The sequence below is a fragment of the Streptopelia decaocto genome (assembly GCF_964273445.1).
Source record: "Streptopelia decaocto genome assembly, chromosome: 5".
NCBI classification, from domain to species: Eukaryota; Metazoa; Chordata; class Aves; order Columbiformes; family Columbidae; genus Streptopelia; species Streptopelia decaocto.
In genome coordinates, this window is record NC_138659.1 from 44,962,951 (window position 1) to 44,976,434 (window position 13,484).

The following is a 13,484-nucleotide window of genomic DNA, read 5'->3' on the forward strand; positions in this document are numbered from 1 at the left end:
AAAGAAACAGAAAACCTCAAACTTTATTGTTAAGGCTGCTGCATCATGGTAGAAGTTGCACCAAGTCATTCTTGAATTTAAATTCTTTGCTTTTAAGTTCCAACCCTGGGATATGTGTCTTCCCAAGTCTGTGAGAAACAGCATCTGAGGGCATAGTTAAATAAGTAGCTGTGGTCTGTTGCCAAGAAAACCCACAAGTGTATCTGGCACAACAATTTCTACCCATACACCACAGTCTGCTACTTTTAGACTTGCCAGAGTGTTCTGTGGACCTCTTTGTAAAGGGGTTAGCAGAATGACCTGAACTTTTAAGTGAGAAAAAAATAAATTTTGAGGAGGGAGGGTAGGAGAAATATGATGTCCTGTTTTTTGTTTTTTTTTTTTTTTTTAACTGCAGAAAACAAATTGCACAATATTTTATTAACTCTGAAACGGTCTGTCATTATGAAGCAAGCTCCATGACTTGCAGTATTTTCTCTTTAAATAATGCTGAAGCAGGATCATGGAGGTGGGATGAAACTCAGGCTTTGGATAAAGATTTAGGTGACACTGGAACTTATAATGTGCTTTGCTTTCAGTTAGCTCATCCGTCTTCTACCTTCTTAAAGAGTCAGCCCTGCAGAATAAAAGTATGGAAAGATATCATAATAATCTTACTTCTGGAAAAATAAAATAGCAGATACGGATTTCAAGCACAAGGCATCCTTTTTTTTTTTTTTTTAAGAAAAAAAAAAGTATTTTGAAAAAAAAGAGTTCTCAAAGGGCACAATGGGAAGAAAATGTTTCAGGAGCATGATACCTTTTGTAAAAAAAAGAAAAAAAATACTGTGCTTTATCTATTCAATAACTTATGTTCTTGCAAGCTTAGTGCTGGAAATGGGAAAAAGAGATCGTAACTCACAATATGTTCATAAAGAAATATAAAGCTTTTGTAAGGGAATGGGAATATAGTTTTATTTCTGAGTTATAGCCACAGCTTGTGAGAAGAATTTGCAGAAAGGTACTTCTCACTGTCTGCTGGAGCTGTTTCATTGAGCAATAATTAGAAAAGCCTAGCACTCCCATTAATATTATTATTTAGTAGAAAAATGTGAAAGTGTACAATGACTTTAATACTCTTAATTTCTTTTTTATGAAGCTCTTTAAAAAAAAAAAAAAGACAAACAAAAAAACAAGCACCAAAACCATGAAAAAACACATTTCTGAGAGCAGGAACTGTACTACAAATTGCAGTTGGCCTTGTCATGAGTGTCTTCAGGTGCAAAAGGAATGGGACAGGATACTGTCTGAGGCCTTTTCTAGATGCCTCTAGCTGCTCTTTTATCTAAGCCAGTTTAGAAACAGTTATAGTAAGGCTGCGGGTGTCTTGCATATACCTAAAAATGTAGACAGGCAGGTTAGACAGCTTAATAGTTCTTGGGTATCTTACACCTTGTTGTGAGTCTGATCTAAACTGATGTTGCTGATGGCCACTGCTAGCTGAGCAATTTTTTTTAAGTAAGAAAAAACAGATAATCGTTGCGAGCTAGATGTAGTTGCTAAAGATCAGAGGTTCAAGGGGAAAGAAAAATGAGCATTTTTCCCAACATTGGAATATTTTGCTGCATGTGAAATTATGGCACACTAAAATACATGTGAGAAACTTGTACTCAGGCTGGGCTGGCACCAGGCTGTCCATTCTACTCTGTTTGGTCTATGGTAAGGCTGGTAGGAGATGTTTGCTCCACAACAATTTCATAATGCAGTATGGTGGGAAGAGTATCGTGGAATGATCTCCGCTCTACCTTAGCTGTTCCTAGAGGCTTTTCCCATTAACAAACCAACTGCTACAAAACTCATATTAGCAAGTTGATAAAGCTGCCAAGCCATTGCAGGTGCTGTGAGTGCCAATGTGAGCATTGGAAAGAGCATCAATGGAACATCAGCATTTCAAAGCTAAGTTCAGAGCATCCAAATATGACTTGAGGAGCGGAAACTACCGTGAGGGGATGTACTCTTTTTTTATCTAACCATTTCCTGCCATTCTTAATCATCTCCAACTGTAATCAAAAATAACCATAGTGATTGGCCTGTTTATTCATTAGTGTCTGCCTGCAGTACAAGCACCCCCCAGCACTTGGTGATCCTGGGGAGTTCTTGGTCTGGACTCCATGTGCCTCCCCAGCCTGAGTGGAGTTTGAGCATGTCTCCTTGGTAGGTGCATTTGAGGATCTTGTTGGCAGTTTTGTTGGTGGGTGACAGAAAGGGCATGTCTGCTTGTATTTTTCTTTCACCTTCTTCCTGTGTTGTATTAAACAAATCTTTCTCTGGTGGAGTGGGTGGGTGATAAAGGGCAGGTCTCTCTTGCTGTTTTTCTTGTCCATTCTTCCTGCCCCATACTAAATGGTGCTGTTTCACTGGTGAAGCAGGTCCTGGAAGAGGATACTTCTCCTTTATGGTACTGGGCTTTGTGGTAGGGATGTCACTTAGGGCAGCTGTTTGGAAAGCCCAGATCAGCACCCCATGGCCAGCATACATGTCCTTCTGGTGTCGAAGGTGAGTCTTCCCATCAGCTTCTATATTATGGCCAGAAATTACCTAGGTTGTCAATTAACATGTTACTTCAATACATGGAGGGTTAAGAACGTTTAGCACAGGGAGTCTGAGTGCAAGTACACCATAGGTGACTAAAGAAAAAACACACAGAACTGAAGTAGTGCAGCTGTCTCGGCAACGTAGGGATGACTGAACTGGCCTTGGGAGAGCAGACACACTTGGTACTTACTCTCCCAAAAGCTAATGGAACTAATTTTACTCTTCTCTGGTGTACTGTGGGGTATTTTTGTTAAAGGAAACAGATATTCCAGTTGTAGAACAGAAGTGAAGTTCTTCCATGGCTAATGAATCTTCTGGAGATGAGTCCTGCCACAGATTTAGTGGCCATCACAGGCAACAGATTCCTTCTACTGAGCTGAACGTAACTCAAGACTGGTTCTTATGTGTTCAAAGGTAAAACAATACAATGCAGAACAGGTAAAGGCAGGCTTAGAAATACAATACTTGCACATATTAAGTATTTCCAAGCAAAATTGCTAAACAACTCAGGGTTTCTTTATCACTACATAGATACCTGCTTCTTGTATTGACAAATGAACATCAACCACAAAAGGATGTTAATGTGTCTGCAGTGTTAATCATATTTTTTGCCAAGACAGTAGATCAGCGCTTTCATAAAAGGTCAAACTTGTAGGACACCTGAGTTCTCCAAAAAGTTGTATATAAAGCTAGGCTAGTTTTGTATTACCGTATTAGGATTTGGAAATCAGGGTAACTGGTCCCAGATAATCTTGTAAGGAAAAAGGGCCATGATAATTTTTCAGACGCTAGTTGCAAGAGAAAGACGTGGAAGGACAGTTTCTGTCTTGCAGGTGTGTAGCTGCAGAAAGCCGTGAGAGGTGCTGCTGTACAGAGGCACTGCAAATTATGCTGTTTGTAGATGATGCGAGTATATCCTATGACATTTAAGACATGATAGTTAATTGTAGCAAGGCAGCTAACCAGGCAGATTTTCTGCTACTGCAGTGTCCCTCTCTGATGTTTTGTATGTGTATCTTCTCTGTAGAAACAGTATAACTAATACTTACTTCAACTGTTCTTCTGGGTTGAATTTGTCCTGCTGTTGGAAGGGCAGGTGTTGAGCAGTGATGCACAGGAAGCAAATGAAGCTGGTATGGAGCACTGCTGCATTAAAGTGGCGGAAATGCATTAAAGCAGAGGAAGTGAGGTAAATGAGCTTGTGTTTTGGAGCACACTCTGAAAATACAAAATGCTTGTCTTGAGCACAGTCTAGAATCTCTGCAATTATATGGAGGGCTAAGTCATTAGTTTCTATTAGACCTGTCCTGTAAGAGTGTTTTGGATGATAGCTTTCAGATGACTTGTGTTAGCACTTATGCTGTCTCTTAAAGGTTTCCCCAAGCAGAGATGTCAAAAAGATGCTTGTCAGCACTGTTGATGCTACTAACGGCCCTGGGGGCAGCAGATGGCTTGCATGTCTTCCTCGTGCTCTGCTAGAGTGGAAATTAAGACTGCTGAGTGACAGTAGTTTATTCCATCTTCTGTGTGATCTGGGAGCTGCCGATATGGATAGAAGTCTTCTGAAGAAGAGATGAACAATTTGCAAAGTCGGAGGAAGAGAGTATCGGTTGCAGTTGGTACCAGCTGGACAGAGACTGGTGTGACTGGAGTGCCTGCCTGCTCCCAGCACAGTCTGGAAGCCATGCTCTGGGAAGGCAGCTGTACAAGGCAAACTCTGCCTCAGCATTCTGTGTTTGGGACATGCCTGAATTTTATAATCCAAAATGTTGTGTTAGATTCTGCGATTAAGTGACACTAAGACTTGTTTCTTCCAACATGTGTTGGTTTTTTTGTTTGTTTGTCTTTTTTTATTCAAGGCAACTTTTGAAAAAAGCAAAACAAAAAAACACACACACCAAAAAAAACCAAACCAAACAAACAAAAAACCCAAACAAACCCCCCCCACGAATATCAAGATGGATAGTTCTGTCAAGCTTGTAGATTCTCTGCTTCCAGTGGAGCCTGCTGTTGCTAGTCCTTTAAGTGCAAGTTAATACTTAGTTATAATGTTAATTTGAAAAATTACAGATGACATAAGTGCATCTAGCTGTGCTTCTGGAATGCACCAGATGTTTCTCAATTTTTTGGCATCCAGCTTTCACTTATGATATATTCATGGCTGATTTGTTGTGCTGAAAGCAGAACCTAAACTACTACCCTGATTTTTTTAAATCATTCTAAAAATATTTGTATGTTGTGTTACTCCAGCCATCTTAGATTCGTGAACTGAAGAATAGCAAACTGAGCCCAGTTTTCAATACCACATGTGAACTTAAGCTGCCCGATTATGTTTATGTAAGAAAAACTCTGGGGTGATTGATTTTCAAGGCAGCATTTTTTCTCAGGATTTCTGTATCAAGTTATATTTTAAACTGGTTTTAGATATTTTAAAGCTCTCAAGCCAAACTATCAGTTGGACAAAATGCACAGAAATATCTTCCAGTGGTTGCTTCAGGAGTTTTATTGCTCTTCAAACTTGCAATGAAGAGCTTTTTATGCAAATATTACTTGGTCTAGGGTACCCCCCACAAAATTAAGCAGTATTTGAAAACATTGCTGTGGTAGTACTTGGTGCACAGTTGTCCCATGAAGCTTTTTTATGAAATTTAAATTAATTGCTTTTTATGTTTTTGCTTTTGAGGCTGATATTAATAGAAGTCTGAAAGTCTTTTTAAGAAAGTAAAGTGCATTTGAGAATTTAACTTTTCACTGCTTTCACTTCTACTGCTACATCTTCATCATAATCTGGATTTTTACCTCCTTTAAAACAATATAGCTCTTACCATTTAAAAATTACAGCAAATGCCACCAATTGGGTAAGGTTGCTTGGGTGGTGTGCGCTGGACTGAGAACCCACCTTGCTGCCATGGTACAGTTGCCTATATAATTTATGCAGTCCCTGACAGAGAGTATGTTGTTAATATGGGTATTGCAAAGCATGTGTTAAAAGTAGGTCAGATTCTTGCCTGATGTTCATGTGGAAAATAACATTGCTTAGGAGATGTTAGGAATATCAGTAGGGAATACTTCCCTGATAATTCTACTAAGGCGCTTGTGCTTTTGTTCCCATTTCTAGGTTGAACTTGCTACCATGTTGGATACTAGTCATATAATAGTGCTGTTCCTTTAATTCCCTTACAATAAGGAGAAGACTACCTGCTTCTCTAAATTTGGATGTTGTGGGGTTTTTGTCAGATTTAAAAAGGGGAAAAGTGCCTATAGCAGTGCAAAAACCCAGAAACCAAATAGTATAAACTATAGAAAAGGTATGTAAAATGCAGAAGTTTATTTATCTTATAGAAGCTGAAGGTAGTGAGTTTTTCAGGATAGCTATTCAATAAAAATATTTTTAAAATAAGCAAGCAAACAAACCAAAACATTTTCAGCTAGTCTTACCTAGGACATTTTATCTAACTTCTTTCTTCCCACGCAGATGCCTCTATTCATAAAAACAGTAAAGTGACTATGAGTTGATTTTTTATTTCCTGACCTTATCTGAAATGGGATAATACTGACCAGTGTAGTTGAAGTGTAGGAGGTTGGGTTTCAAGATCCAGTTTCAGTTCAGCAGTTTCCAGACAAATGGGCTTGCTCTGACTTCACTGAAGCCAAAGCAGGGCTCCTATTCTTAAGCTCGTTGCTTACTTTGGATTAGGTATAAAGTAAATAATATGAATAATGTTGTTCTTTCATTTGTTCTCTTAACTATGTAATGGATTTAGTTTTGTGTAGGAACAAGTGCCAGAATAGACGATCATTTGCTTGCTTCTGTAACTTCTGGGAGATAAAACCATTTCCGCCAAAAGCCGTGTTTTTTTCCTTGTCACTTCAAGCTAGATTATGTAATAATTGCATTTAAACTGTTTCAGTAATTAATGTTTATTTCAGCATGACAGCGTGACTGCTTTTCCAGGGACCGTTGTGGCCAAACATCACCATTTCTAGGTTGCTGGATACCACCTTCTGCTTGCTTTCGCTGCTATGTTAGCTGCAGCACTGGAACGGAGACAATAAAACCCATATTATTTCCTGTTCCGTCAGCTTGGCATGCTGACCGGTCTTTTGGTCACGTTCATGGGGTGGGGAAGGACTATGTGGTGCAGGGGCAGGATGGGTCCTTCACACAGCCCTGATCATCTGTGTTGCTCTTGTAAAAACACGCTGTGAACTTGTTGAAACTGAGGCAGAAATTTCAAGAGAGGGTTTGGGAAGGATGTGAAGAGCAAGATCGGATAGGTTGTTCTTCATAGGCTAAACCAAAGTAGATTTGATCTTGCAATGGTTGAACTCCACTATTAAAATGAAACCCTACTCTTTTCTATGTTTTCTTCTTTAAGAAGGTTAGTATAGAGTGTGCTGCTTCAGTTGCATCTCCTGAAAAGATGCAATTAATAAACAGGATCAAAGCCTGGAAGAAGACAGAATTTTCATATCAATAAGGCCTCTCACTAGTGTTGAGAGTGAGTTGATCTATTGCATGAAACGGGAGATAGGAAACCCTGTATGTTTTCCTGCGTACTGGAGTCTGTAATGTGACAGTGGAAACTTGTGGAAGGTTAGCCTTGTTTTTGTTTTGGAGCAAAGCACTTCTGCTGGCCTCCCCCAAAAAATCCCACACCAATGTTGCTTTTGTAAAATAAACTATTTGCATAGGGGTTATTTTTTGAATAATAAATATTGTGATTGTTGTCACCCATCACTGAAGTAACTTTTTTCTGCAGATTCCCATGCCCTGGTGTACTACAAGTACTACTATGATCCTTGTGCCAAAGGCATGGATTTTTTTTCCTTCTCATTTAAGAACTAAACAAATGTCTGAAGTTACCTATTGCAGATATGCTTGTGCTCTTCATAATTCATAACAAGCTGTTCATAATGTACACGGTACTTCTTGTGTTGAGCGTTATGAGGTTTTTTTGTAGTTGTTTTGGTGTTTGTTTTTGTGGGCTTTTTTGTTCCCATGTCTTCAGTTAAAAATGAAGTAATCAATATACAGTTATCAATATACAGTCATCGTGGTGCCCCTGCCTCTCCCTGTGGGACTGTGGCTTGGCAGTGTTTACCTATAGGAGTTTATAACAAAATTAGCAGAGAGAAACAGAAACCCCCAAACCTGTGAGTGAGTAGGAGCAATGCTAAATTGATAGTTGAGTGCTATCCTGGGTTGTTGGGTGATGAGCAGCCAGGTGAGACTGGCTGCAGGAACACAGACGATTTCATTTCCCGTATGGCTTTGAGTTTGCTGCATGACTGATGGGCATGAGCTTATAACCTTGTTTTATTTTGTGGGTTGTTTTTTGGTGTTTTTTGTTTTGTTTTTAACTCTTGGACTTCTGGTTTAGATCTGCAATGTCTGGAAAAATAACTTGCTATACAAATTGCACTGTCCTGTTTGCGGAGTGCTGGTGAGTGGTTGTACGGGTTTTGCCCTGTACAATATTGTCCCTGTGAGCATGCCAAGGTAGCATGCCATGTGATGGGAATGCTGGGAGGGCAGAGGAGGACACAAGGAAATTTTGATGAAAATGATAAGAGGTAGCTGGAAGAAAAATTTGCTTTAGTGTCTGTCAGATAATGTGAGTAGCAAAGCTGAAGATCTGTGCTTACAAACTGAACTTGCATGTTGTGGTGAATTGGAACAGTGTATATAATCGGAAAGCTCTAGCCTTTCAAAAATTTGAAAATAAGCTGCTGCTTGTGCCTGATGTGGTTGATTTACCCAGAGGAGCAGTTGTGATGTGTATAAGCATAGCTTTCAAATTCTTCAGAATTTGTTGTTAAATGGGTAAGGTCTAAAATATTTTGTGATTATTTTCACTTTCTTGCTGTTTTTCCTGAATGTAATTCCAAAAATTGATAGTAGCTTTCATCTTCTGTCTTGTCTAGTGGGGGGCGGGATGTGTGCACATGTGTTCAGGAGGCAGAACTGTAGCTCAAAACAGATCAGATGGTGGAATTATGATAAATCCATGTTGTTTATTGTCAGTCCAGTGAGAGTGAGATACTAATGATTAGTTCTCTGTAGAAAGTGAGAGCTATGGCCCTTAACTCTTACCTTGGATACTTTTCCTCTTCTTTGCTCTTCCCTTTCTATTAACCTTCCCAAGAGCAGAAAAATCTGACTGGTACTCATTTGAATAGAACTGCATAATAAAGCCCTTCACAAATATATTTGTGTCTTTTCTGAAGGTATAACTCAGCAGACACTCTAAGCAGAGATGATGTGTTTCTGCATACTTAAGGTATGGTTTGAGGTTTCTCACTCAAGGGTGTATGCAAAGATTGTCCCTGACAGCAAAGTCAGCCAACTTGCTTTGTGTTGCTTTCAGCAAGCGAGAAAATAACTGTGTGTGCAATGTTTCTCTAATGTTCACAAGCAATTCTGTTTTCAGTGACACTCTTCTTCAGAATAAGATGGACTATTCAAGGCATGATATTGGACATTGTGTTTTCTTGCCAAAGAGAGAAGTATGTGTCTATGGGGGGGGGGTGAGACAGTGAATATCTGTGGCATCTGGATGAAATTATGAACAATAAAATAACTATGAAAATCAGCTGGAATTTCATAAGCAGCTAATCTATGACCATCTAGGGCATGCTGAATGAAAAAGACATGTCTAAAGCAGAATGTACTAAACGAGGAATGTCCGTATGGTCTGGCATGAAGCAAGTGCATACTGAATTAGGTCACTGCTGAAAGTGTGAATGTTTCCCCTCTTTAGAAACATGTACTCATCCTTTGCAAGAAGAAACCAAAACAGAATGCTAATACAATAAGAACAAATATAAAAGCATTTTCAATTAGCATGCTGGTCTATTCCCTTGTCCTTAGAGAATCAATGAGCTCTTTTGTAAGGAACAGAAACATTTCCATAGTTGAATATACATAAGGCCCTGGAAATGCAGAAAAGAATAACAACCAGTTGCTTCTGGAAAACTTACAAATCTTTATAAGCATTGTATACGCTTCAGATGTCTCATTCTGTGGACATCATAGGGAGTATTGCAAATAGACTTAAAGTGAAATATCAGCATGTGCAATTTAAAGCTTTGGAACTTAATCTTTAAAAATACTGGAATGCTGATCCCAAAGACTTCTGTGTGATTACTTATTTCCAGGTAAACTTATTGTTCTTTTTTATAAACTTTAGAATATACTATGTGACACTAAATTAGTTTTTCTTTTGTGATTCTTGTGATCCTATGTGCTTTTGCTAATTCTGGGGTTTCACAGTCTGCTTTGTCCAGTAATCACCTTCTATAGCCTGGGAGTAGTTGCTGGAATTCCTAAAATAGTGCTGTTCCAGACCTAATTCATATCAAATTTGAGTTGTAAATATGTGAAAACTAGTGCTTTCCTGAAAAGAGAGGATAGTGAAAATAGAGGGCTTGTAAACCCTCCTTTTCTGATGGGATGAGAACTAAGGTTCTTTCTGGCTTCACTCACTCCTTGAAGGATGCAAGATGAAATATGTCTGACTCCTTTATGATGACTCTTCTCAGCAGAAGAAATACTGGGGGAGGGGAAGAAAAAAGGATGTCCAGACTGGCTCAGTCCTCACTGCTTTAAGCAAACTGAGCCCTTCAGCTCTCCATGTGCAATTTAAATTTTAAATGTTGTTTAACAGATCTGGTTGTACAAACATTCCTTGCCTTTAAAGGTCATAGGGAAGCTGTCTTGAGAAAAATGTCTTTTTTTTATGGTGTCACATTAAAACCGTCAAAGATAAATAGACAAAGCCTATCTCTGTGCAAAAAGGCTGTCTTGCTCATAAGATTGTCACTAGCTCACTAGAAAAGGGTTTCAACTAATGAAGGAATAATTAGAGCCTAGGAGGAAAACAACCAGCGATCTCTTTTGCTTCAGAAATGGCTCATTGTTTCTCCTCCTGGAGCACCCTTAAGGCAGTGCCCCACACACCAGCCCTCTGCTGTTAACAGGTAAAGTGACAGCAGAAAGGCTCAGAAATCTGTAGTTATTTATTCATAATCTTTTGTTCTTCTCCTGGTGGTGCAGTGCAAATGGTGAGTTCCTGGGGAGGCACGCTGGCTTTCTTGATCCATGCTTACCATCATGGTGTACATTTGGCCACGGTTAGGAAAGTTATTAAGAACAGAGTTGTTCTTTTGTTGCTGCCTGCTATTGTCTGAGGGAATCTTAGTCTCCTGGTACATTGTGTCATCTTGACACAACAGGAAATCTGTTGTCACTTGCTTCTAAGATGTCAGTGGGACACAGGGCAATTTATTGGTAGAGCAAGAATTGAGTAAAGGCCTACTAGGCTAATGTCCTAGCTTCAGGGCTATCTATTTTTTGCTTAAAGCAAATTCAAAATCAATTGTTTAAAACCCATGGTGGTAGGAGGCTGCCTAATTTAGGTGGCTTTAAGTTGGAGGTTCAGTGATGAATCAAATCTGTTTTGCAGTTGTATGTACTGCCCATTTTCAAGCTGTGCCATGGTAGCCCATATAATCTATTAAGACAGACCTAACTATAAATATTAGCTCCTGCTTTCTAGTACATGCTTTCATTTTCTTTAATTATCTTGTTGACAGTGAGGAAAAAGGTGAAGGAAAAACACAAAGCTTTTTTCTTCGTGTCCTGCCGACAGCTTGTTTCCTGCTCTGAACCCAGTACTAAAAGCATTTCTTCATAACCTGAAAAGCTGATTTCTGTAGTGATACTGTAGCTGTGTTTGTGTATATGGTAGCTGTGTTTGTGTACACAGTGATGCAAAAATATTGCTGTTCTTGACAGCAGTAATAACACTGCAGTGAAAAATAGTTGGGACTGAATTTGTCAATATTTTATGCAAGTCAGGTAGTTTGATCATTTTTTTCAGTGTGCCTTAACTGATCTAAATGTGCCAGCTTCTGCATGGAGTGGCTTTAGTACAGTCTAGCATTTTTCTAGGTTTAAAGAAACATATGGTTCTTTGTTATTAATCATGGCTTCACCTCTTGCGGTCTAACAGAAAAAGAATTCAACAAGAAATGTAGAAAAACATCATATAGGCAAATTTGCACTAAAGAAAGCTTGGGATTATATTACATCATTTGTGTGAACTGGTTTTATCCTGTAGATTGTATTTTCTTCTATTTCCCTTGATTCACCACATCTGGACCCTGGTCGAAAGTCTGAGGATACACCTGGTGCTGATCACTCTTTGTAGGCTTTTAACTTGCATTTATATAATGTTGTGTTTGTGCAGTGCGGAGTGACTAACTTCTGTCTCGTTTGGACTTAAAAAGATGTCATCTAGAATTCAGTTGATAAAACTGTTACTTATTTTGTACCAAAGTGTCCAGTAGTTTTATGTGAGTTCAAAAAGCTTCAGTTTCAGGTAACAATTGCCTTTAAGCTGCTGTATTAAGAATTTCTACATAATGGGTCTGATTTATTCATGAACAGAGTCATAGGCAGGGATTTCAGCACTAGAAGAACTAATAACTGCTCCAAGCAGTCCTGTGGGCTTCAGCCAGACAACTCCAAGCTCTGCAACTCTGGCAAAACTTAGTGCGTATGACATTCATGCAAACTTAAGATCAGCTGTCACAGGCATTGGTGTTGGTGGTAAGAATAAATTACTTAGTCTTTCAGGCCCTGTTGTTGGAGCTTTCTCACAAATGAGGATGCTGAATATCATGATACCACTGATGCACGATACTGGTGTTCTGGCTGAAGCATCCTGATGCTGGAAGCCAAATGGGAAGGGAGAAATACTGCAAGGATATAACTGGGGAATAAACATAGCAAGGTGTCTGTAGGTGCATGGAGTGCATCATGATACTGTGACTTATTTGCAAGGATGGAGGAAGATGGGGCAGGTGGCTGCTGGCAGTTTTAGACGACAATCTGTCCAGCCCATGTATAAGGAGTATTGGAGTGGGTAATTTTTTTTCTAATCTCATAACTGAAACTAAACTGAAGTTATTCAAGTTCCAGAACTTCTTCCTAGCAATAATTACACAACACAGTAGAAATTGGTGTAGAACAATAGATCCTTGGATAAATTTTAATGAGCTTCACTTATTTGCTACAATCAAGTTTTAAATGCAAGTATTTTATTAATGTTAGAAAGTAAACTAACATGTATTGAGCTTACTTCTTAGCTCTTTATGCTGTCGTTGAAGAGGCCCATAAACCGTTTAGTTGACTGTCATTGCTGAGTAGGATTTTTGGTCTCCCACACTTGCCTAAATGTTCTTTTTCCCTGGTCTTCTGAGCTGGTTTGGTCAGCGGCGTAAGAGGATAACTTGTACAAACAGTCGGCACCTCTTCATGCTAGCCTAACCAAATCAAAAGGTGGAAATGTTAGTGAATGGATAGTCTGAGGGTCCCTTTTGTCAATCAGGATTTGGGGTTTGAATTTGAATTTCTGTTTAATTTGACTTATTCTGAAATGCTGTTTCTGTGAACTTTGATATTTAAATCTGTAATACTTTATTCATAAATGAATAATTATTCCCTAAAATATATTCACTTAAAGTAAAAACAACTGGAAACACAAGCTGCTGCTTCAAATTGGATTTTTTTTTTTTTTTTTTTAGTTTAAAGGAGTAGCAAGGGCATAGGTTTTGGGTAGTGGTGTTTTCCTCCCACGGAGGAAAATCAAACAACAAAAAACCAAAAAACCCACAAAACCAAGAAGGAACAGGGGAGTTAAAACAAATAAAACTTGATGAGACTGGAAAAACCCTTGATGTTTTGCTAGCTATGTGAAAAATGTATTTCATTAGGCTGTCCATATTACTGTTTTTCAGACACTCCGTCAAAGGGAGTTGCTGGTGGGTAATGCAATGAAGAGAAGTAATGTTTTCTCTTCTTTTCCCACCACTTTCCCCAGCAGTCTTTTCCATCCGTGTGT

General features: G+C 38.9%; 1 protein-coding gene across 2 annotated transcripts in view; it reads left to right on the top strand.

Annotated features, from left to right (window-relative positions):
• CSGALNACT2 (chondroitin sulfate N-acetylgalactosaminyltransferase 2) overlaps positions 1–13,484 on the top strand; it is a 31,204-nt gene that overhangs the window by 2,030 nt on the left and 15,690 nt on the right. Inside the window, exon 1 of one of the 2 annotated variants that reach the window (XM_082052753.1) lies at positions 8,840–8,858. The exons of the other annotated variant lie outside the window; for it this stretch is intronic. The gene's annotated coding sequence lies outside the window, so the exon portion shown is untranslated. Of the gene's footprint in view, positions 1–8,839; positions 8,859–13,484 lie in introns of those variants that run through there. 2 annotated transcript variants of the gene reach the window in all.